Genomic DNA, 25,708 nt, shown 5'->3' on the forward strand with positions numbered 1-25,708 from the left:
CATTCATTGACAGGGGAGGGATAAGGGACCCAGACCAAGCAGCAGCACATTTCAATGGGGACGAGCAGTTTAGGGTGAGGAGGCACTGGGGACTGTAGAGATGGTTTTCTTATTCTTAAGTTCAAATTCTCTTCACCATCCTTCATGTCTCTTTCACCTTCATCTTCACTCATGCGCTCGGGGGAATTCAGACTTCCAGGGCAATGGGCAACTTCGGTCTCAGTTGGGAGGAAAGGGCTTCTGTTGGGAGGAAGGAGAACTCACTGCACTTCCCGCCCACTCCCAGAACTGTAAAAGGTGACACTGGGCCTTACCTCTCAGCTTTCAAGCAGTAATTAATTATGGCAATTCAAGTTTGGGGATGAAGCAGAAATTGGAGAGCATTAGACAAAACCAGACCACACACACATCCCAACAGGACTGTATTAGTAAGAATATGTGAAAAGGTGGTGGGAACTCTTTATAGTGAAATATTGGACAGAAAGATGCCTTTAGGCTTTCTCGGAATGCTGAGAATTAAGAGATGCTGACTGTGTCTGCTTCATCGCAATTAGTGATTCAATCCTAAAGAAACCTGAGAGTGCAATGCTGAGCATATCTACAACCTGGCTCAGACAAGAGTTCAAATGCAACAAGATCCTGTTCCCATATGTACCACCTTCCCCCAAACTCCCACTAATCTATACAGCACAGCTACTCACTTTTGCTCTTAAAATTCTTCTCAGAGTCAAAAGCATCATTTAAAATATCTGAAAGGGGTCTCAATTCCTCCCTTTCCATCACCATCCCTAACCTACCAACAGTTTTTCAGTCCTGAAAAGCTCAGGATCCACCCAGTTACCTTAACTTCCACATCCCTCACGCTTCTAAATTAACTATAATAGCCCTTTCCTTACCTCTGTCCTCCTCCTGTCTCTGGAACCCATCAGTCTCCCTTTAAGGATTTCATTCCAGAAATTCTCTCCCCTTTTATTTTCGTGTGTGTGTGTGTGTGTGTGTGTGTGTGTGTGTGTGTGTGTTATTGATTTCAGAGAGGAAGGGAAAAGGAGAGACAGAGAGGAAGGGAGGAAAAGAGGCAGAAGGGATTGAGGGGAAGAGAGGGAAGAAGAAAGGGAAGGAGTGAGAGGGAGGAAAGAGAGGGAAAGAGAGAGAGAGAGAGAGAGAGAGAGAGAGAGAGAGAGAGAGAGAGATCAATGATAAGAGAGAATCATTGATCAGCTGCCTCCTGCACGTCCCCCCACCAGGGATCAAGCTTGCAAACTGGGCATGTGCCCTGACCAAAATCAAAACATGTGACCTTCTGGTTCATAGATCAACTCTCGACCACTGAGCCACGTCAGCTGGGCTTTTGAGTTTTCAACCTATCCTCTCTTCTGCCTCTCTTCCATCCGTATTAAAACATGTCCCAAGTCTCTCTGATCTTAAAAAGAAAAAAGGAGAAAAAAATATTTTCATGCCTTTCTTAATCCAACTAGCTACCACCCCTTTTCTCTCATAAGCAGACATTTTTAATTGCCTATACTCCTCTCTCCCCTGCCATCGCCCAGTCATTCAGAAACCTCTTGGAATGCGGTGGTGTCTGCCCTCTCCGAGGCCCTCGCTGTGGCTCAGTCCAGTACACTACTTTTCAGATGTTATCTCAAGGGACAGCCATGCAGCTCTGCTCGCTGGTGAAACTCCAGAATCAAACACTTCAACTGGGTGTCCAAAGGAGAGGACGTTACATGTTCAGTTTTTCTCCTATGTTTCTGTCCACTTCTTATTTTTTTAAAAAATATATATTTTATTGATTTTTTACAGAGAGGAAGGTGGAGAGATAGAGAGCCAGAAATGTCGATGACAGAGAAACATCGACCAGCTGCCTCCTGCACACCCCCCACCGGGGATGTGCCCACAACCAACGTACATGCCCTTGGCCGGAATCAAACCTGGGACCTTTCAGTCCACAGACCGACGCTCTACCACTGAGCCAAACCGGTTTCGGCATGTTTCTGTCCACTTCTTGATCTCCTTTAGAGTTCTTCCTCTTCCTGTTCCTTACATTCCAGTATTTTTTTTTTCTTCAAAATTCAGTCTTGAGTCATTGTATTTACTACATGAATGCTCTGTAGGCGAGTTCATCCTTTCCACATGTGTCAAACACAAGGCCCGCGGGCCAAATCCGTCCTGCCAGGCCTTGCAATGTGGCCCGCACCGCGCTGTCATTACTGCACTCCGCTGTGTTTCCATCACAATGACTGTTCAGTAAACCATTCGGCCCGAGATTTAGGCTGGATTTTAGATTTTGGCCCCTTCTCTGATTGAGTTCGACACCCCTACTTAAGCAGTTAAGCATCCTTTAATTACATTCATAATATTGACAACACTCCTATAGATCCAGATCCATATATTCGACTCTCTCAATTAGCCTAATGGACATTTCCTTATAATTTCCATAGGCACTCTAAACTCAACATATTTAAAACTAAAATCAAGCTCCCTATGTCTTCCCAACTTCCAAGCCTCCTTTCCTGTGGTCCCTATCACTATGAATGTGACCACCATCTACCCCATTTCCCTTCTTCAACAATTCCCTCTCCTCAACATCCAACTAATCACCAGAGCCTTTTGATTTTTCTCCATCTTGTCAAATCTGCTTACTCTTACCATACTCATTGCCACGGTCTTATTTCAGATGTTCATTTTTCTCCTGGAATTACAATTTCTTAATGCACTATCAGAATAGAAAGCTGTGGAGTGTCTGCCCAACTTGGTGATTCACCTTTCTCGGAAAATTCCCCTTTCCCAACCAGTCATGTCTGACTAAATACTAGTAATGCCTTTACCCGTCCTTGCCAGAGTTGATGGGACCAGTAAGGATAGCTGACCCAAGCTTGGGCCAATCATATTCATATTCATATTCTCTCTCTCTCTCTCTCTCTCTCTCTCTCTCTCTCTCTCTCTCTCTCTCTCTCAATTTGGTGTAAGTCTGTGCAGGCAACCTAACTGTAACAAGTGAATGTGAGGGCTTTATAGTAACCATATTGAATACATGAATGAATGAGCAGAAAAAGTCCATCTGCAGAGAAAAAAGAGAAGACCAAAACAGGTGCAGGAAAATAGACACAAAAAAGCCAGAGATATGAGAGACACAGAATTAGAGACCCCTGAGACCTTCTTTTCCTGATCTCAGACCCTTGCCAAGGGTTACCCGCAGGCCCCATGAGAGAAGCCCTCTCCCCACATGCACATACCTTGTCTTTTTAACCTTTTCCTTTCTTTATTTCAGCTAATGTAAGTAGGTAACTTACCATTATGTGCCTATACAAAGTCTTGATTAATACATTTGGATCAACTCATTTTTCACTGGGTCTCTAGCTTCCTCATCTGTAAAACTAGAAGATTGAATTAGATGAACTCTATGAGAACAGTTTTCAGGCAGAGTCTGTGTTATTCAGCCTATATGCACAAAAGGACAGTCACCATCTGCTCAAGGGCAGCCAAATGTATACCGTAGGAAGATGCTTTTTAATAATCAAGTTTTTAAAAGATGCTGAGTTTTAAAACAAATTAACAAAAATAATCTATTTTTAACTCAAAGAAAGTGTTTTATTCACATCTATTTTCAACCCATTTACCATAAATGTATATTTTTAAATGACTTCCTTTTTAAAGCCCTGAATTAAGACATTTCTCTACAATTTAGTACATCTCATTTGGCACTCTACAGGTAGGTCAGTCTATTTTCTGAACATATTTAGAGAATGCTTTTCACTATTCATTCTTTTTTTATTGCAAGAAAAAATTGATTCACTTTACAATGCCATATTGATTGTTGTACACTAATTTAAAAAAAAAGATTTTGTCTTCTCAACAGATTCTAGGTAAATTAATAAGCTACTAATTAAGTATCCAATATACAAAGTACATATTACATCACTGATAAAGTACTTGGTAAGTAGCTAAATGCTGATAAAGAGTCTAATTTAGTAGACCTAGGTGGGGCCCTGGGATTTTTTTTTTTTTTTTTTAAACCTCCCAGCTGAAACTGGTTTTGCTCAGTGGACAGAGCGTCAGCCTGCGGACTGAAAGGTCCCAGGTTCAATTCCAGTCAAGGGCATGTACCTTGGTTGCGGGCACATCCCCAGTGGGGTGTGTGCAAGAGGCAGCTGATTGATGATTCTCTCTCATGGATGTTTCTAATTCTCTATCCCTCTCCCTTCCTCTCTGTAAAAAATCAATAAAATATATTTTAAAAATAAATAAATAAATAAAAATAATAAAATACCTCCCAGAATATAAATATAGATCATCTGCCGAAACCGGTTTGGCTCAATGGATAGAGAGTCGGCTTGGGGACTGAAAGGTCCCGGGTTCGATTCCGGTCAAGGGTATGTACCTTGGTTGCAGGCATATACCCAGTAGGGATGTGCAAGAGGCAGCTGATCGATGACTCTCTCTCATGGATGTTTCTGACTCTCTATCTCTTTCCCTTCCTCTCTGTACAAAATCAATAAAATATATTAAATAAATAAATATAGATCATCTGCCAGTCTGGGGAGCCACTGCCCCAAAATAAGGGGCGTTTCAGATCTTTTTAAAATAAAAAGTAAAAACTGCAGTATACTGAGAACACCTACAATAGAATCAGAGTATCTCTTTACATAAAAATCCCGTGTGTATATTACTAAATTCAATAAACCCTTCCCGTGGTTTAGGGGTGAGAGAAGTGATAAGAAAGTTTGACATGCTGCTATCTTTGTCTAAGGAAGGGATCTAATGATTTTACAAATTCCTATTCTCCTAAAAAGATCTGCTACTGGGGAAAACAAAAATATACCATAATCCACATTTTAAATGGCTACTCAAGATCCAACAAAGAAACCTCTTCACCACATACCTGCTCAAACTCAAGTATGAATGCTTGGAAACTCGGGAAAAAGACAAAGGCTAACCCAAGATTATTAAAGAAACAGGGTACAACAAGAAATGGTGGTCAAACCAAAGAGAAGAGACAGGCTCAGTGAGTAAATAAACCTTCGCTCCAAAGTCTTTGCAAACTCATGTCTAGCAACTTAAAACTCTTCCCTGTTCTGTGAGGACTGTGCTAGAAGTTAAGGCACTAAGGAGAGGTCGACGTAATGCACAATATCCATGTACTGTGCACTGCCACTGCCACAGAACTCCTGGCAACGTTTTATTTATTTATTTTTTGGTTTCGGAGGAGGAGGAAGAGGAGAAGGAGGAGAGAGAGAGGGGGGGGGGGGGAGAGGAGGGAGGGAGGGAGGGAGGGAGACGGAGAGAGAGAATGAATATGAGATTAAATGAGAATCCTGGCAACATTTTTTTTACAGCTGCATAGTATTCCATAGTGTAAATGTGCCATGGCTTTTTTTTTTTTTTATCTACTCATTTACTGATGGACTTATGGGCTGTTTCCAAATCTTACTTATAAATAACACTGCTATGAACATAGGGGTGCATATATTCTTTCTGAATGGTGTTTTGGGGGTTTTAGGATATATTCCCAGAAGTGGGATCTCTGGGTCAAAAGGAAGTTCCATTTTTAAGTTTTTAAGAAAACTCCATATTGTTTTACACAGTGGCTACACCAATCTGCATTCCCACTAGCAGTGAACTAGGGTTCCCTTTTCTCCATACCCTCACCTAGCAACATTTTAAATAAATCTCCATGTGAGACTTCAAGAGGTATCAGAAAGAATAATGAGCCAAGAGTCAGGAGACCTAGTTCTGGTCCAAGATGCACATATGACAAACTATGACCTTGAGTAAGTCACTACACTTCTCTAGCTCTCCATTTCCTTATCTGTAAAATAAAAGTGTGGCAATTAATTAAAGGGACAGAAAAATTTCTGACCTTTGGAGCTGGGTACTTGCCACTCTGTGGTGATTCTTTAGGGATATGAAACATACCAAACAACCTTCTAAATTCTATTCAGGAATTTGAATGATCAGTTCTTTAAAAGACAACACTACTTTCATACTGGGAGATCAAGGGGGTGGCAGTAGAAGGAAATAAATTAAAAGAAGCTCTCTGACAGGTGGGAATAGAGGGAGGAATTGACAAAACATTACTTTTTTTGGGAAGCTCACTGTTTATTACAGCAATCATTTGCTGATTTTCCTGATCTGGGCATACCTCAGAGATACTGCAGGCTTGGTTCCAGACCACCACGGCAATAAAGAGGGTCAATCTTTTTGCTGGCGGAGGATCTTGCCTTCAATAATAAAGTAAGTTGTAATCTTTCTCCTGGTGCAGGGTTCTGCCTTCAATTTGTAAAAAGCTTAATATCTATGAAACACAATAATGCAAAGCGCAATAAAGCAAGGCAAGCCTGTCTAGGCACATTTTCAAAACCTCAAAGCAAGGAGATTTCCTGTTACAGGTTCTCGTAAAGAGTGTTTAGAAAGTTTGATATTTCCCTTGAAAACCAGTCCCAGTATGACTGGTGTACAAGCAGTGTGTCAGTATTCCCCCGGGTCTTATTCTCTTGGCTCAAAGTCCCAAGACTCCTTTCAAGCTAAGCACAATACCCACAGCAGGGCCAAAGACACACTCCCTCACCTGCCACTTTCCCGATAGCCATATGATTTTTTTTTTTCTTCATGATTCTTGGCTCTTGGTCCCTTCAGAGGCAACTAATCAGGTGCCCTGAGCATAGTGGTCTGTATTTTAATTCTACGTTAATGAAGACCCATTTTTTCAGGATCCTGGATTTAATGTTTTTATCCACAGTAAAAAAAAAAAAAAGTGGATTTTTTTCATTCTTCCTCTGGATGGAGAAGGATGTCTCAGTTGGTTCTCCTGGTTGGCTTAGAGTTTCTGGACATATTCTGACAGCCACCTTCACCTAACGGCCCTTCCCATGATAAATACATGGGGTCTCTTCTACAGAATAATTAACCTTCTACGACTGCTCTCCATGCTAATGGATGGATCATACCTGCTTAGGAGCCCTCCAAGGCTGCTTCATTTCCCTCCCCTCACAACCTATCAACCTCCTTCCAAGAAAGGAGGTGTTTACGTACCACACACACACACTGCTCCCTTAACAATCTAGCATCCTCCTTGAAAGTCGCAATCAGGGAATCCTAACCAGGCAGGCGTGACTCCTAAGCAGATGGCAGGCCTCATAATTAGGTCATTACATAACACCTCTTCTCTAACCAGTTTCTCTACACTTCACTCAGAGACCCTGCATTGATGAGCTTTCAGTATGGTTACTTTAATTATATAATTCACTCTTGAGGACACAATAATACCATGGTTTAATTTTTTTAAAAAAGGAAAAGGATGAGAGTATGTGGGAGAAGTAAAAGATTGATGCCTTTAGCTCCAGTTTTGAGTAATCCAGGCTTATATATAGATAAATTTCTGTTGGTGCCTTTATTTTCCAGCCTGTCACATAGACTCATGCCAACCCCAGTTGAATTGTTTCCATTACAGGAGTCACATATAATTGTTATCTCACGTGATTATATTTCTATAGGATACTCCATCATATTTAGGTGTCATGTCAGGCTCTCAACAACTCATCATTGAGCTAAAGACTGCACAAGATGGTATCCATATGCACATGGCAACTTCTGCCCTCAGTAGACCTCAGTTCAGCATCAAATCAGGTTTAGTCTTTGATTTCCCTCAAATTCCAAATGTAAGCAATCAGAAATCTCATATATATCCATTCCACTCCCAAGAAATCTAAAGCCTTTCAACCCACACCCAATGCAGCTTCCCCACTCTGGTCTTGCTTCTTCTGGAGTTATTCATACTCCAAAAATCACTGTCCGCTTTACCCAACATCAATACTGCCATTCTTACCCTAGTTGGTGTCTTAGTTGTTGGCGTGTCATCCTATACACCAAAGGCTGCAAGTTCGATTCCTGGTCAGGACATATGCCTAGGTTTTGGGTTCAATACCTGGTTGTGGTGTGTACAGGAGGTACCCAATTGATGTTTTTCACATCGATCTTTCTCCCTCTCCCCCTTCCTCTCTCTCTAAAAATCTATAACATATCCTCAAGTGAGGATTTAAAAAAAAAAACAAAAAAAACTGGCATTCTTACGGATCTGTTAGTTTTTAAGGACATTGGAGTCTCATACATAGTATTCATATAGATCAGGGGTCCTCAAACTTTTTAAAGTGGGGGCCAGATCACGGTCCCTCAGAGAGCTGGAGGGCCGGACTATATGAACTACTAATTCCTACTGTAACACCTCGGCTGTGCTCACTGCCCAAAAAACCTGGCAGGCCGGATCAGACTCCTCTGCGGGCCGCATGTGGCCCGAGGGCCGTAGTTTGAAGACGCCTGATAGATAGTCTACAGTTTTCAAGTCATTCATATATATATCTTTATTTCCTCATTACAATAAGCCTTAATTATCACTTTGTAGATTCAAAAACTGAGGCCCAGATAAGTGTTACACAAAAAAAGAGGAAAGTACATAAAAATTCAAGCTATAATTTAGAAAAGAGTATTCCAAAAAAGAAGATATTAGTTATCTCTAATTGGTATAATGTGTAATGGGAGATATTTCTGAACTGAAAATCCATCTCTCTAAGCCACTTGTGGTCCCCCAAGAACCTTGGCTTAGCATTTATGCTTTTGCCACCCCAAGTTTCCCAAGTTCTGACAATGGCCTGTGACAGTGGCTGTGTTGGCCCCTGGTTCCAATGGTCTGGGCTAGGGGTTTGGCACCTACTTTTACCACAATTCTCAGACAGAGTACCTAATGCTTCCCTCTTTAGACTCCTGTCCCAAGTCCTTTACCTCTTCTGGATTGTTAAATCAAAGCCTTAATGTCTAAAAGCTACTGAAGATATAAAAAATTAAATTTAAGAGTCGCTTATCCAAAAAGTAGTTTCAAACTAGATCAAAAGCTTTACATATTAATATGGCATGTGGTACCATCATGGGCAGCATAAGAGACATTTCAGTCAACAACTGACCACATAATGATCATGGTCCCATGAAATTATAATGGAGTTGAAAAATTCCTACTGCCTAGTAATGTCATAGCCACCTTAAAGTCATAGTGCCAGACATTACTCACAAATTTATGGTGATGCTGATGTAAACAAACCTACCTCTGCCAGTCATAAAAGTATAGCACATACAATTACAGTGGTAGGCTATTCCATCTAGGTTTGTATAGGTGTACTCTTTGATGTTTGCACAGTAACCAAATTGCCTAATAATGCATTTCTCAGAACATATCCCAGTCATGAAGCAGTATATGACTGTACAAGAGAAAGAACATGACTTTTAGATCAGAAGGTTCTATGGTTAGATTTCTAGGATGAAATCTACTTGTTTATGTAACCTCAAAAAGTTACTTAACTTTTGTAAGCCTGCTATCATCCATATTCTGCAGATATCAAAACTCTCTCCTCCAAGGCTACTGAGAAGCATTAAAGAAAAAAATACACAAAACAGGGCCTACCTAGCACAGTGATGGGCACACGGGGTCCTCCTCCTTCCTTCTCCAGTGACTGTGCTCCCAGACCTCCACTGTATTCACTGCCCTGAGAAGTCAGAAAAACTCTGAAAAATATGCAGCCCACAAAAACACTGTGGGATGAGTCAGAAGACTGTGAACTAATCAGAAAGCACAGCAAAGAGATCAAGATGACCACCAGTAGGGCAGGTTTTGTCCAAGCACTGCATTTCTAAAATAATTATTGTGTAACTTTTCAGGCCTTTTCCAGGTGAGATGCTTAAAAAATGAGTGGAGAACAAAGCAGTGAACTGAAAAGCTGTAGGCCTGTGAACTTAAGGCAAAATGAGTGGTTGAATACCAGGCTGGTAATGAGGCAGAAAGGCAGGCGGGAGACTTCTGGAACAGAGAAGCCAGGGGCTTAGGAGGCCACGTACCACAGTGTTAACAGGAACCATTTACACAGCATGGGGATTCTCAAAGAGAGCCTGGCAATGATGATATTCAAAAGCTTCATATACCATGGCCTATGTGGCTCAATAGTTTAGAGTGTTAGCCATGTACCAAAGGGTCTCAGGTTCGATTCCCGGTCAAGGACATGTACCTGGGTTTCATGTTCACTCCCCTGCTCTGGTAAGGGCATATGCAGACCAATGTGTCTCTCTCACATCTATTTATGTCTGTCTGTCTGTCTGTCTCTCCCCTCTCCCCCACCCTCTCCTTCTTCCCTTATCTCATCCCTCCCTCTCTTCCACTTTCTCTAAAAATCAATGGGAAAAAAAGCCTTTATAATCCCAATGAAGTCAGAAAACCTGGATTCCAATTGTGCTTTGCGTTAATAGGCTATGTGGCCTTTAGCTAAAAAATCTTCAAAGGCAGGGAAAGTATTTTTTCTTTACACTTTCTGAATCACCTAGAATAACAATGTTGGGTAAGTGCTAGACTGAATGAAGAAGGAATATCTGGCTTCTGAGCTGTCTGGACCTCAATTTCCTCTCACAAGAGGTTTAGAAATATTTCTAGGGCAACTCCAAGGTTCACAACTGTTCCATCATTCTTTATACACAGTTTCTCAATCCTAACTGCACACCAGAATTATACTGAAAGTCCTAGCCCCAAATCCATAACCCACCTGGATTCAGAATCCTTGGGCTGGTGGGTTTGTTTTCCTTTTTAAAAATCTTCACAGGTGGTCCTAATAGACAGCTGGTGTTGAAAATTATTGCAGCAGACTTTCAAAGTAGCAATCTATGAAACAAGGGAATCGAAGCTGTCCTTACATATCGCCTGGCTTTCTGCTAAAATCAGCAGCTTCCATTTTCTAAAGCAAGCCTGCCTCGTTCTAAGAAGCAAGGCTTTGGAGTTAGGTCCAAGTTCAAATCGCAGTGCAAACACTCCATAGTAATATGAGCTCAGCTCATTTATAAAATGAGCAAACATCAGCTACTCCACAGAAGTGTTATGAAGTTTACATGAGATAGTACCATAAAGCACCTGACACATGTTTAACCACAGAAGCAGTCAACATCTATTCATCCCCATCTTTACTACCCCTTTCTTCCTAAGTAACATCCGCTAGATAGTGTCTGATATCATCTGCAGCCTTATAAAACTCAACTGGTTACAGGAACTTTTGATGATATAAAATTTATTCCATTTTCAATATTTGTCATGAGCATCAGCTTCTCTATCCCTTATATTAAAAGGGAAAACTAAACCCATCCTGTTCTAACATGACTCTTTATGTATTATAATGGTTTGCTGTCAGCAATAATTGGCTTCAGAAGATGCAAGTATCCAGAAATCCTTCCCTCAAAACGAGTCCTAGTCCTGGAACCACACCTGGTAATTTTGTGACTCCTTAGTTCTGACATTTGTTTTACACTTGCTACTATGGCTAAATGTTGTGGGGTTTTTTTGTTTTGTTTTGTTTTGTTTTGTTTTGTTGTGTGTGTGTGTGTGTGTGTGTGTGTGTGTGTGTGTGTGTTTTGTCATGCAAGTTTTTATGACGCTTCCATTAAATAGATTGGTTTTATTGACTTCTCCTACATTATTTTTATTAAATGGCACATCTGATCTGTGGATCAAGGTTTACTATTGTTAGAATTATCACAGTACGTAATGTGGGACAATATTTATAGAGATCAATCTGGATCCTCCAACAATAAATGAAAGAATTGCTACCAAAAAGGCAGCCTGATTTTCAAAAGCACTTCTGTTGCTTTTTAGCTATCTTTTAGGGTAGGTGCAATTAATCCTAAGAGACATATGAACAATATGCTCATATAGTACACACACAGCACACATGAAGTCAGACTTCTTTCAAACCCTAATCACAAATTCATAAGGTGAAGGATCACAGTACAGATGAGAAACCAGGGTTCTAACTAAATGCCTTGGGGTGAGGGTGGGGATGGGTGGGGGCAAAGATGAGTCAGAGTGAATAGTTCTTAGACCAGGGAACAAATTAACCTTGGCGGAAACATGTCAAAGTCAGGAAATAAACCAAGTAGAGCCAAAACAAATGGATTTTATGCTGGACAGAGTGGAGAATACAATTACTGGACTCAAACTGACTAGTGGTCAAGCACTAAGGTACAGAGTCAACACCTTGAAAGAAGATAATCAGGAAAAGGAGACCTAGGGGATGCAATATTCCAACTAAAAGACGGTAGAGGTGCCCTGGCCAGTGTGGCTCAGTAGGTGGGGCGTCATCCCATGCCATGCACTGAAAGGTTGCTGGTTCAATTCCCGATCGAGGAACATGCCCCAGCTTCAGGCTCAATCCCCCAGAAGGGGGCATATAAAAGGCAGCTGATCGATGTTTTGCTCTCATATTGACGTTTCTATCTATCCATCTCCCTTTCTTGTTCTCTAAAAATCAATTAAAAATCTTAAATAAATAAAAAAAAGAATACCTTCGGATGACTTTGTGATTAGGGTTTGAAATAAGACTGGCTTCTTGCATAGTATATGAATACTATATGAGTCTGAAAAGCTGACACAAATGTCCTTCAAGCAGAGAGTAATCCCTAGGCATGACCTGCCTCAAGTGTTCAATATAGATAGAGAGCACCTGGAAGAGGTAGTTCAGGCACAGGGAAGTTAACAGCTCCTAGTTTGTTTTAAGGTAGCTTCCATTTTATCTCTAAAGAAGAAACTAAGCCTAAGAGGAAAAGAAAACATGGTCCAACTGGTTCTGATAAAATAATCTACAGAAGCTAACTCTGCCAGGCTAGGGGAGTAAGTCAGAACCTCTATATGACTCTGCTCGATGCATGGGACAACCAACAACGGAGGTCAGACATGCAGACAAGCTGGGAGTTTCATTCCCCATTCTATGAACTTAATAGCTACCAGCAGAGAATGTCTGCAGTTTGCATGCTGAATGAGGCATGCTAACTTTCTGATTACTCCAGTCACACTGGAGCATATCCCTAAACACCCAGTTTTAGCTGGTATTATCACAAAGCTCTATCAGTAGTAACAGAAATGCTAAGGATTACAGCAAAGGACATTGGGACTTTGGTCAGCAAAGGGGCCTGAGAACAGGAAAGAACACACATTCCAAGAAGGCCATAGACAGAAACTGTGGTATGATCAGTCTGTACAGCCACACCCAGATTGCTGTTCCGCAGTGTCTGTCCTTCCTGGAGGACAGCGCCAGGGCAGGAGTGATTCAGCATAAGCCATCCCCACTAACCTTGTACACAAGCCTACTTAATATAGAAGCTTAGATGTCTCAATACTTTAATTGTAAACACTAAGATTCTGCATGCTGCAAATATAATGACAAGTCAAAAACAGTTTTTAGGTTTGGAATCCCAATGCTTAACAGGTACTATCATTGGCTTAACCACCTATTAACTGGGTAATGCTGGAAAGGCTTTTCTAAAGCTTCATTTTCTGTCGTATGGAAATAATTATATTTATCCTAATAATCTTAAAGTTAGTAGGAAGATCAAATGAGATAAAGCATAAAAAGGATTTAACATAGTATAAAAATGTGATGTCCCATCAAATCCCCACTTTTATCTCCCCGAAAAAACACTTTTATAATTTGATGGCAAGATAGACATGAAACAAAGAGAAGAAAAAGAAAGCCTATGGAAAGACTAATGTTAGCTAGAATTGTAGGAAAAGTTTCTTGGGACATGTGAAATTTTGAATGGATTATGAAGGACTAGTAAGATTTAGAAAGCCAAATCCTTTTGTATGTCCAAGTTTTATAGAGCATTATTTACTTAAAATGTAGTTAGAATTTTTATAGTTAAGAAGTTAGTATTTTAAATATCACTGCAATTTTATTACTCTCACTGACTGAGAAATAGGTAGGTTTAAGGCATAAAGTGGATAAAGGAATTAATTCAAAAGAGCACAGCAACGAAATAAAAAATGGAGTCCATTTCAATACCCTGTATATCCTGGCTCAATTAGAACATGAAGTAATTAGAAATGAATCAAAACTAGTAAGGTCTACTAATCATACACAATGCCATTTTGATCCCACACAAGAGATTCTGCCATTTGCCATCAAGATATAAAAAGTGTCATTCCTACAACTTACAGTGAACCAGAGCAAGAGAAACAAAACCAGGTTTAAGGAAAAGTCTCTGTAAATGACATAAATCACTTTACTTTAGAACCAAGAGAATCAGAGTTGGTTCTATATTTGAGACCACAACGACCACAGACTAATGGAGCTTAAATGGGAAAGTTGGGACAAGATATCATTAGGGATCTGCTGACAATTTTCCTAACATTTTATTAATAACTTCCGGTTACCCTCTCCTGGTACTCCTACTCCACCGAGGGGCACTAAGAAGACTGGAAAGTGAGGCAGAGGAACCAAGTGCCTAGTAGAATCCACAAACTGCAACAAAAGGAAAACTACTTCTCCAAATTCCCAGTTTCTCTAACTTCTAGAATACAATTTTCAAGAAATGGTCCACCAGGATTCCACCAACCAATGGGGAAATGTTCTCATGTCTTATCAGTGTTTCTTATTGGGTAGCATCTAAACCCACTTCAAGATTTGTCATACCACTGTTTCTCAATAGGGCAATTTTGCCCACCAAGAGGAAACATTTGGTAGATATCTCGAGACATTTTTGGTTGTCACAACTTGGAAGAGTAGAGGGAACTATTGGCATCAAATGGGTAGAGACCACAGATGCTGCTAATATCCTACAATGCACCCACAATAGTAAATGATCTAGCCCTAAATATCAATAGTGTCATTTTTGAAAAACCCTGTTCTAGGCAATGATCTATCACATAAATATCCCAGGATCTGTTAACTCATAAAGGTTGATAAATGATTGTGACAGGAAGGTGAAATTATTTAAAAGAAACAAATATTTACCTTTTATAAAAGTAATCCACCACAGAATTTCTACAATATGTAACATAAATAGATACATTCAAGTGTTTAAAGATAGTAGGCACTTCTGAATCTATTATAGGGAGAGACAACAGAGTTTGCTTATCCTTCAAGTTTATATAAAAACATATTAAAAAAACAAAAAACATTTATGCTTCTTCTTCTCTCCCTCCCTGTTTCCCTCTCTCTCCTTGTCCCTTCCTCTCCTTCTAAAATAAAGAAAAAACATGTTTTTTAAAAAGAAAAGAATTAAGGAGACCTTGTGCAGAAGAACCCAAACTATAATCATCATCACCATCATCTGCTTTGAGACTACGCAGTGTAAAAAGTACATAATTCAGAGTGCACTTGTATTGAAACACTCTGGTATTTCAGTTATTGACAATAGTTTTTCAGAACTCAAACAAAAGACTACATCATTCAAGTAATGGACAGATGAGGAAGCAAGAAAAGAAGTAGGAGCTCCTTCAGTGGTGCTATTCTCTATCTATAGCCAGAAAATGAGGCATTTTCCAATAATAAAGAGCAGTGAATCCAACGGAAGCATGCCCACTCCCAATTCCAAAGGACCTGCCCTGCAAAAGGTAAAGAGCATTCTGAAACCAGGGAAGTTAAAGAGTCTGATCTCATCCCTCCAGAACATCCAGAGCTCAAGGTTACAGTAACCTGACTCCCCAGTATTATTTTGACCAACTTCAGAAAAACAAAAGCTGCCTTTGATGCATTTCAATGCCCAGACACTTCAGAGAATCAGATCTTAAAAATTAATCAGGCTGGCAAGGCACAATTCCATGTTGGACAGGCTCTACATATGAGATGGAACTCTGGGTAGACTTAGACTGAATGCTGGTTTTTGTTGTCATGAACTCTACAACTTAGGTATATTATGGCCTGTTTCTTCTAGTATGTCTAATTCTGGTTGGTCAGGTCTGCTGTGACGGAGCAACCAAAATTCCATCTGGCCTCACTACTTTTTTCTTCTTCTGCTCTCCAACTGCTCATCTCCTTCCCCTAAGCTTGCCACCTTCAAATCCCAGTCCTAACTGACCTGCTTCTTTCCTTTTCTACAGTTGGGTATCGCAGACAAAATTCATATGCTAGCAAAGGTCAGCTGGTATCTGTAGACAAAATTCACATGCTAGCAAAGTTCCAACCATTACCTCTATTCTGAAGTAGGTCTACTGGAGTGGGATTTCACCTTACAAGGAAGGGAGAAAGGAACATTCCAGGCCAAGGCACAGACTTAAAACATGCTGAGGATAGATGATTTGAGGAAGTGGCAAATGCTCCAGTGTGGAAGAAATTTAAGGCCCAATACATCTCTCCTCTCTCACTCTAGGCTTTGCTTCAACTGAGCTCCACAAATCAGGCTCTCCACATGGGGTTCTTCGGATACTTCAAACCCAATATATTCTGGCCAAAATCTTTCCCTAAATTTTGGCTAATAGAGCCACCAAACATTCAGTCAAACACACAAAAAACTTGGTCTAAACACATTTTATATCAACAATTTGCATCAATTTCAAAATAGTCTTGAATCTATTCCTCGCTCTCAATTCCTACTACCATTCATTTTAGCTCTATCTTTCACCTGCACTATTGCAGAATCCCAGTGTATGCTACCCAAACTCCCACTCTGCCCTCAGTGTCAGCTCATTGTGTCACTCACTATGAAACCTTCTCCAGCAGTTTGTTCCCCACTTTTCACAGTGCTTTGAAACTTTTTTTAATTAAATAAGTTTTATTTCCATTTAATTGATTTACATTTATTTTTATTTATTTATTTTTTAAATATATTTTATTGATTTTTTTGCCCCCCTCCCTCCCTCCCATCAGTGCTTTGAAACTTTATCAATACAAAAACAACACTATTTAAAACATGTCCATCTCCTCCACTCAACAATTCCTCATGTTTTATAACTTCCCAAATATTTTACATAGTATCTGAAGTAGCATTTCCCAATAAATGCAAGCTCTAATCATTCTCCTTGCTCCAGCTTCTCCTTCATACAAGTTTTCCTTCTTTCCCCCCCAATTTGTTATTCTGAAGTATAAATTCATAGGAAGTTGAAATAACACTACAAAGAGGACCTATATTCCCTACAACCATTTCCCTCAATAGTAACATCTCATAAAATTGACTTTGGCACAATCTTCAGACCTTATTGAGATTTTGCCAATTTTACATACACTTATATGTATGTATGTGTAGGTATCATTTTACACAAACATATCACATATTCATGTGTAACCATCACCACAAAGATCTTTTGCACTGCCCCTTTATAGTCAACTCATCCTCCTCCCTACCTCTTCCTCACCCTCCACCATTCCTAATTCCTGGCAACAACTAATATATTCTCCATCTCTATAACAAAAACTTTTTAAAAAATAATTTTTAGAGAGAGAGTGATTTTTAGAGGGAGAGGGAGAGAAACGTTGATGTTAGAGTGAAACATCAATTAGCTGCCTCCTGCAAGTCCCCTAACTGGGGATTGAGTCTGCAACCCAGGCATATGCCAACTGGGAATTGAACCAGCTATCTTTCAGGGTGAAGCCCAACTGAGCCACACTGACCAGGGCTGTAATGGACACTTTTAACAGTGTTCCATGGCCTATAGAATAAAGTTCACAAATCTCAATATGGCATTCAAGTCTTCAGGATGTGGTCTGGATCCACTATTGCAGCCTACACCTTTCCTCCACCCCATAAACTCACTATTCCAGTCCTACAAGACAACTTACTGCTCTTGGAGCATGCTTTGTACTTTCCTGATTTTGTATTTTTGCTTGAGATGTGTCTATGCTACTACATCTCCTCCCTGATTTTTTTACTCTGAAAAACTATCTTTAAAGGCTCAGCTCAAATATCATATTTATAAAAAGGCTCTTCCTGACCTCCAACATCCCCTAAGGAATTGTTTTTTGCCTTCTTTGTGATCCCTCTCTTACAGCACTTAGATCACAGATTATTGTGTCCATGCCTTCCCTACTTTACCACAATCCAACTGAACACAGGGATATGTATTATATACGTTTGTCTTCACAAAACCCAGTGGTTTTTAGTTCAGCAGACTTTGACAAGTCTTTCCTTTTTGTGCTGGCACTAGTTGCACTTAGTGTTGGAGATGCAAAAATAAACATGCTTGTAAGAAGCTCTGAGCTAGTATCTCAGTGCCTGGATATGTAACAAAAACCTCTTAAATGAATGAGTGAATCCTGAATACCTGCCAATTACTTTAAAATATTTTCAAGACTAAATGACCTAGAATAGACATACATCATCCATGATCCTGATGTAAAGAAACACAAGAATAGAGAAAATCCTGCATTATGAGCTGGAAACCAGGAGGGTACCATCCCACCTACTCAGACTTTAAGGAATTTCTGCTAGATATAGTCAAGATGGAGCAGGACCACAAAAGGCCTAGCAAACTTTCTATAGAGAAGCAATGTGTTATGGCAATACATGTGTGATAGGCAGTTAGAAAGAAAGAAACACAGCAAGGATGATAGGCCAGGTACATAAGGTTTCCAGGATAGAAAGCCCCAGGTGCCTAGCAACTGGCAAAACTGGGAAAACAAGCACTTGCCACCCCCTACCACCTGCCCCCCCAGAGTAACCAATCCTCCCCTAATATACCACTAGTCATGTGATTTAGACCCCCTTATCTTTCATATCACTGGTCATGCAGTTTGAACCATCCCCTGACCTTTCCTCCCCCCACATGTTGCTAGTCATATGGCAGACTCCCTTAGAGGAGGAACAAGGAGCAGGAGAACCCCATACAAACTTTTGCAAAGACTAATGACCCCTTGCCCTGGCACCAATCAATCAGTGGAGACAATGACCCTGAAAGGGCACACCTGAAGAGCTGTTGAATATTCTAATGAGATCCTCCCCAGGGAACTCCTCTAAATTCCCCACCCTTAAAAGCCCTTAGGATAGAGGATCCAGAGCAATCTTCCTCATAGGAACACACCCAATACCTTTCCTCTCTCTCCTCTTACCCCCAGGCAAGTTACCTTTACCCTTCTTTCTTCAAAGCTCCAAGGGGCCTTCTTTTGCCTCTATAACTTGTTTCCTGAGCCCATTTCTTCTACCTCTGTGACTTTCTAAATAAATTTTCTTTTATAGATTGAGTCTTGGCTCTGAATTCCAGTAAAGCACTAAAAGTAAACTCATTATTATGACGATGACAAGACTAACACCCAGGAGTTTGACCAGAAAAGGACTACAATTGTATTTTTGTTTTGTTTTTAAATTTAAATTTTTTTAAAAAAATATATTTTATTGATTGTTTACAAAGAGGAAGGGAGAGGGATAGAGAGTTAGAAACATCAATGAGAAAGAGAAACATCCATCAGCTGCCTCCTGCACACCCCATACTGGGGATGCGCCAGCAACCAAGGTATTATACATGCCCTTGACTGGAATCGAACCTGGGACCCCACTTCAGTCCTCAGGCTGACACTTTATCCAATGAGCCAAACCGGTTAGGGGTAATTTTTCTTTATTGTTGAAAGTATTACAAATTTCCCCTCCTACCCCCCATTATCCTCCTCAACCCTGTTCCCACTCTCCCGCCCCAGGCCTTCACTGCATTATTGTCTGTGTCCATGTGTTATAGATATATGCGTGAGTACAATTGTATTTTTAAAGACATAATGCTTTTTATGTTTTCACTGTATTTAATTGATAAAGGTGCTTTCTATTATCTCCCTTAATAACCCTTGTCCCCTTCACCATTCAACCTTCTATTGGGTCGGCAACTAAGTAATTGCGGGTTTCGCACATATATGGCTTCAGTTGAATTTTTAGGTTTGCAGACGTAGTACAAATGTAAAACACATTTTGTTATTTGATAGTTGGCTATTCAGCTGTTAATCAGTAAAAAAAGTTTTTTGATCTGTTTTGTAGTTTTCGTTTGGCGTTCGTTGAAAAATGGAAAATCAAAAGGAACATTTTCGTCATATTTTGCTTTTTTATTTCCGCAAAGGGAAAAACGCATTGCAAGCTCATAAAAAGTTATGTGCTGTTTATGGTGACGAAGCCTTAAAAGAACGGCAGTGTCAAAATTGGTTTGCCAAATTTCGTTCTGGTGATTTTTCACTCAAAGATGAAAAACGCTCTGGTCGTCCAGTTGAAGTTGATGACGCCCTAATCAAAGCAATAATCAATTCGGACTGTCACAGTACAACACGTGAGATTGCAGAGAAGCTTCATGTATCACATACATGCATTGAAAATCACTTAAAACAACTTGGCTATGTTCAAAAACTCGATACATGGGTTCCTCATGAACTGAAAGAATCACAGTTACCGCAACGCATTAGCAGCTGCGATTTGCTAAAGAAACGTAATGAAAATGATCCATTTTTAAAACGACTGATAACTGGCGATGAAAAATGGGTTGTTTACAACAATATCAAGCAGAAAAGATCGTGGAGCAGGCCAGGTGAACCAACTCAAACAACATCAAAAGCTGATATTCATCAAAAGAAGGTTTTGTTATCAGTTTGGTGGGATTACAAAGGAATTGTCTACTTTGAACTCTTACCACCCAACCGAACGATCAATTCTGATGTCTACATTGAACAACTAACGAAATTAAACAATGCAGTTGAAGAAAAGCGGCCCGAATTGACAAATCGAAAAGGTGTTGTATTCCATCATGACAATGCAAGGCCACACACATCTTTGGTTACTCGGCAAAAATTAATGGAGCTTGGTTGGGATGTTTTGCCACATCCACCATATAGTCCTGACCTTGCACCATCTGATTACTTTTTGTTTCGATCTTTACAAAACTCCTTGAATGGTAAAAATTTCAATAATGATGATGATGTCAAATCGTACCTGATTCAGTTTTTTGCTAATAAAAACCAGAAGTTTTTTGAACGTGGGATTATGATGCTGCCTGAAAGATGGCAAAAGGTCATTGATCAAAATGGGCAATACATTACAGAATAAAGTTATTTAGTTCCATGAAAAAATTGTCTTTGATTTTCTTTAAAAAATCCGCAATTACTTACTTGCCGACCCAATAGGACTAAACTGTGTACATTAATTTTTACTCAGCAGGTCTCAATGTTGCCTAAGGAGGCAGCATATTACTTGGAAAAATTCATGCCACAGTGGAAGCCATGACCCAGTTTATAAAAAGCAGCCCAATCATGATTTCCAAGATAAGCAAAGATTCCAGAGCCTTTGTGTCATTCACTCTACCTATACTCTCAACATTACAGATTTGCCAATATTTTTGTCCATCTTAAAAGTGTTATTTGGAGAAGGGCTGACTGGGTTTCTGGACCTTTAGTAGTACTATTATCATTAGGGGATATGTGGATTTCAACTGAGTACTTTAACCATATATATTGGTCCAAGTTCTAGACCTTGGGGGAGACCAGGAATATTTGATGGAAGTGGGTAATTCAAGGTCTCAGGAGACCCATCCTCTCCCTTATCTATTATACAGGTACACTATCAAGGAAAATGAAATATAAACATTTGAAGGCACATGTGTGGTACAGTCCCATTAGCTCCTAGACTCACATCCCAAATCCCAAATCAGGTGGCCAAAGATCAAGAATCTAGGAAGGGAGGTCAGTGCAAGGCTCCAGCACCATCATCTGCTGAAGGAGCTCAAAAGACAAGCAGCAAAGAATTACTTAATAATCATTAGAATTACTAACATACATACTTCTGTTTGATTTACTGTCCATGATAAAAACAAAACAATACCAAAGGAAGCAAAGTACTGGAGAGAAAATCTCTGACAAGGAAGGAGAAAAGGAAGAGGAAGGGCTCACGGAAGAAATACCGATGTGGGTCAGATGGATAAAGGTTCACTAGGTATGAGCTGAAGTCTAGTAAATTATCTCTGGTAAAGCCAGGTTTGATCAGGTCACTGCCGACCTTCCCCTGTGGAGCTGGCATTTCTAGCTAACAGCTTCCAGGGAGAGTAACAGCAATATTGTAGGTGCCCCATGAGGGTTTCAGCTGTGCCACTCTCCAGAACACCTGTCTCCTCTCCAAATCAGGTACTCCGGGCACCTTGTCTCCTTCACCCCTGTGGTGGGCTGAGTGATGGTCCATGCCCTAACCCCACAAATCTGTAAATGTGACCTTATTTGGAAAAAGGGTCTTTGCAGATGTAATTAAATTAAGGATCTCAAAATGAGATCATTCTGGATTAACACTGGTAGGCCTTAAGTCCAAACATAAGTGTCCTTAGACCAGAGGTGGGGAACCTTTTTTCTGCCAAGGGCCATTTGGATATTTATAGCGCCACTTACAGGTCATACAAAATTATCAACTTTAAAATTAGCCTGCTACATTTGGTCAAACATTTAATACACCCCTAATGCCTTGGCAGGGCCAGACCAAATGATTTCCCAGGCCTTATAAGGCCTATGGGCCAGATGTTCCCCACCCCTGCCTTAGACCAAGACACTCAGAAGAGACACTCAAAGAAAAGAGGAGCCTTAGCCAGTTTGGCTCAGTGGATAGCATGTCAGCCTGTGGACTAAAGGGTCCCATGTTTAATTCTGGCCAAGGGCACATATCCAGGTTGCGGGCTCGATCCCCCCTCCTTAGTAGGGGGCATGCAGGAGGCAGCCAATCAGTGATTCTCTCTCATCATTGATGTTTCTATCTTTCTCCCTTCCTCTCTGAAATCAATTAAAAAAAAAAAAAGGGCAGAAAAACAATTGCTGAGAGAGAGAGAGAAGAGGAGACGGTCATGTGAAGATGGATGCAGAGACGAGTGATACAGCCACAAGCCAAGGAAGCCCTAGAAGAAGCAAGCAAGAATTCTCCCCTAGAGCCTTTAGATGGGATATGCTCCTGTGAACATCTTGATTTCAGACTCCTGGCCTCCATAACTGTGGGAATATAAATCTCTTGTTGTAAGCCATTCAGTTTTTGGTCACTTGTCACAGCATTCCTAAGACTCCACTATGGGAGAAAAAGAAACACTTTGCTGTATTCCTTCTTCATGGGAACTACTACCTAAATACTTCCTCCTGGGGAATGTTCACTGACATAGTCTGCCAAGGAAACTTCGTGTCCACTGACCATTATTGTGCTTTCCATGTGGACTTGAACCTCAGCTTAGCCCACATCTCAGTGACTTCACTGAGAAAGGCGCTCTGCAGGTCAGAAGAGTTCAGTCCTGCCCAGTCTCTGGCCCACCTGATCTCACTTGGGCTCTGATTCTTAAAGATCACACTGATGAGCAGCAACATAGGCAATTTTGCTTTTTAATCAATTCAAAAGGAAATACAATTGTCCCACCTGTATGGTGGAAATGATAAAGACAGATCACAATGAAAGATGTTTTAAGGACCAGCTTCAGACCCTAGCCAGGTGGCTCAGTTGATTGGAGCATCAGCCCATAGACAAAAGTTGGCGGGTTTGATCCCCAGTCAGGAAACATACCTAAATTGAAGGTTTGATCCCTGGTCAGGGTGCCCAAGGGAGGCAACCAAGTCAATGTTTCTTCCTCACATCAGTGTTTCCTTCTCTCAATAACAAATAAATAATAAAAACATCCTTTGGTGAGGATTTTTTTTTTTTTTTTTTAAAGAAACAGCTTAGGAAGGTTTTAAAAGAACCTAAAACACAGGATTTCCCCAGTGGACTACAGGGCAGGGACAAATTCCACAGCACCAGCCCTCCCTCCTCCTCACTACTGGGTTTTGTATTTCTTTTCCTTTACTTCTTTCTTTTTGTCTTTTAAACTTTAAACTACTAATTTGCACTTGAAAGGAACCTAAATACAACTAAACCAACATCTATACTTTCTGCAAAATCACTTCCAGGACATGACAACTTTGAGGTGGGGCTTCAATAATGCCTCCTCCTCAGGGCCTATGTCTGTTCTGCTGTCTTAATTTCCAGTGCTTTAATGGTGCCCTCATGAGTAGGGCCTCAAAATACACTTGTTGAATCACTAGTCTATATCAAAAGTGAAATAGTAAAATGGTAAATTTTATGTTATGTGTATTTTACCACAATAAAAAATAAAAAAGATACTGCTTTATACCTACTAAGCTGGCTATCATTTAAAAAGAACAAAAACAAAAAACAAGTGTTGGCAAGGATATGGAGAAACTGGAAGCCCCATACTTGCTGGTAAAATGTAAAATGGATCAGCCTAATTCCCAAACATGGAAAATAGTTTGGGAATTCTTCAAAAAGCTAAGCATAGAATTACCATATGACCCAGCAATTCCACGCCAAAAGAAAACCTGAAAAATAATTTTGTTTTTCAACAAAAACTTATACATAGATATTCATAGTTGCATTGGTCAAATCCGCCAACAACAGGCAAAGATGGAAAACAATCAAAATATCCATCAATGGGTAAATGGATAAACAAATTGTGGTATATTTATGCAATGGAATATTATTCAACCATAAAAATGGATGAAGTACTGATACATGAATGAATCTCAAAAATATTATGCTAAGTGATATAAGCCATGATTCATTCCATTTATATGAAATATCCAGAATAAGTAAATCCAGAGACAGAAAGCAGACGGGTGGTTTTCATACTCCTGGGGAAGGAAGCAATGGGAAATAATTGCTTCAAGGTACAGGTTTTCTTTTGGGGTGATGAAAATGTTTTAGAACTACATAGAGGTAGTGGTTGCACAACATCATGAATGTATTAAATGCAACTGAAATGTTCACCTTAAAATGACTGTGTAATATGAATTTCACCTCAATTAAAAAAGAATGAAAATAAAAAGGTGAAATAAATCAAATTTTGCAATTTAATCATGGAATATAAAGTCTAGAATACATATAAAGCATTTGTTTCAATCACTTAACTAATCATCAGGGTCTAAATCAGGGTTTCTTAATTTTAGTAAAATTAACTTTGAGCTAGATAATTCATTCCCTGTTATGAAGGCATGTTGTATGCACTGTACAATGTCCAACAGCCTCCCTGGTGTCTACCCATTTGATGCCAGTAACACACACACACACACACACACACACACACACACCTCTAACTCACTAATTTGTGACAAGCAAAAACCTCTCTAGCCATTGCCAAATGTTCCTTGGCAGACAAAATAAGCCCAGATTAAGAACTACTGGTCTAAATGAAGAAGAAAAAAAAAAAACTCTCCCAGAAATTACTAAGAATTTGTTATTTTTCAATCCTATCAACCTGTCAGTGTGACTCACTATTTCCTGCCAACCCTACCAGCCACAAATGACCTATATATGAACTTCTGGCACCTGGTAATAATTTTTTTTTCTAGTCTCAAATTCCCCACAAACCACTCACAAGTGCCCCAGACGTGCTGCTTCTGCCTGTCAGGTCAGAGATTATCCAGTTTCACCCCATCCCTAATGCATAGTTCCATGTCTTCGCTAGCACTCATGAGACAAAGGATGTCCTGAAGGTATAGGCCAAGGAAAAAGTAAATCTACCAGTTTTACAAGTAAGGCAAAGCCTTCCTATGCATAGGCCCTCACTCCCCAATCTCAGTCGTTAAAGAACAACAAAAGACACACCCATCATCCCATCTCCAAACAGGGTGACAGGTGAAATAAGAGGTGGAAAGCCCCATATCCCCAGAAGATATAATTAAATTATCAATAATAATAATTTAAGTTCAATGATCTCTAACTTTGGTGAACACTATCAATCCAGGCCTACTTCTTTTGATATTAATCTTTCAGAAAACCCAAAACCTTGAGAAGAGAAGTGGATTCTAATATCATCTGAACCTACGTAGCCTTGGACAGACATTTAATCCTCTGGGCATAGTTTTCTATGTAAGTTAGGCTGTTTGAATTCTAAGTTTAATGCATTAATTCAACACTTATTTCCTAAGTATGTATCTACTTATTAAGAGTA

At 40.0% G+C, this 25,708-nt stretch overlaps 1 protein-coding gene and 1 long non-coding RNA gene across 29 annotated transcripts in view; both read right to left on the minus strand.

The window, feature by feature from the left end:
• AAK1 (AP2 associated kinase 1) overlaps positions 1 to 25,708 on the minus strand; it is a 140,512-nt gene that overhangs the window by 96,411 nt on the left and 18,393 nt on the right. The gene's annotated exons all lie outside the window — the stretch shown is intronic.
• On the minus strand, positions 19,497 to 22,162 carry LOC118717478. The gene is made up of 2 exons (XR_004987493.2): positions 20,867 to 22,162; positions 19,497 to 19,580 (listed from the first exon to the last, which is right to left on the minus strand). It is a non-coding gene; the product is annotated as an uncharacterized LOC118717478 (long non-coding RNA).

This window comes from Pipistrellus kuhlii, unplaced genomic scaffold (assembly GCF_014108245.1).
Source record: "Pipistrellus kuhlii isolate mPipKuh1 unplaced genomic scaffold, mPipKuh1.p scaffold_m20_p_13, whole genome shotgun sequence".
NCBI classification, from domain to species: domain Eukaryota; kingdom Metazoa; phylum Chordata; class Mammalia; order Chiroptera; family Vespertilionidae; genus Pipistrellus; species Pipistrellus kuhlii.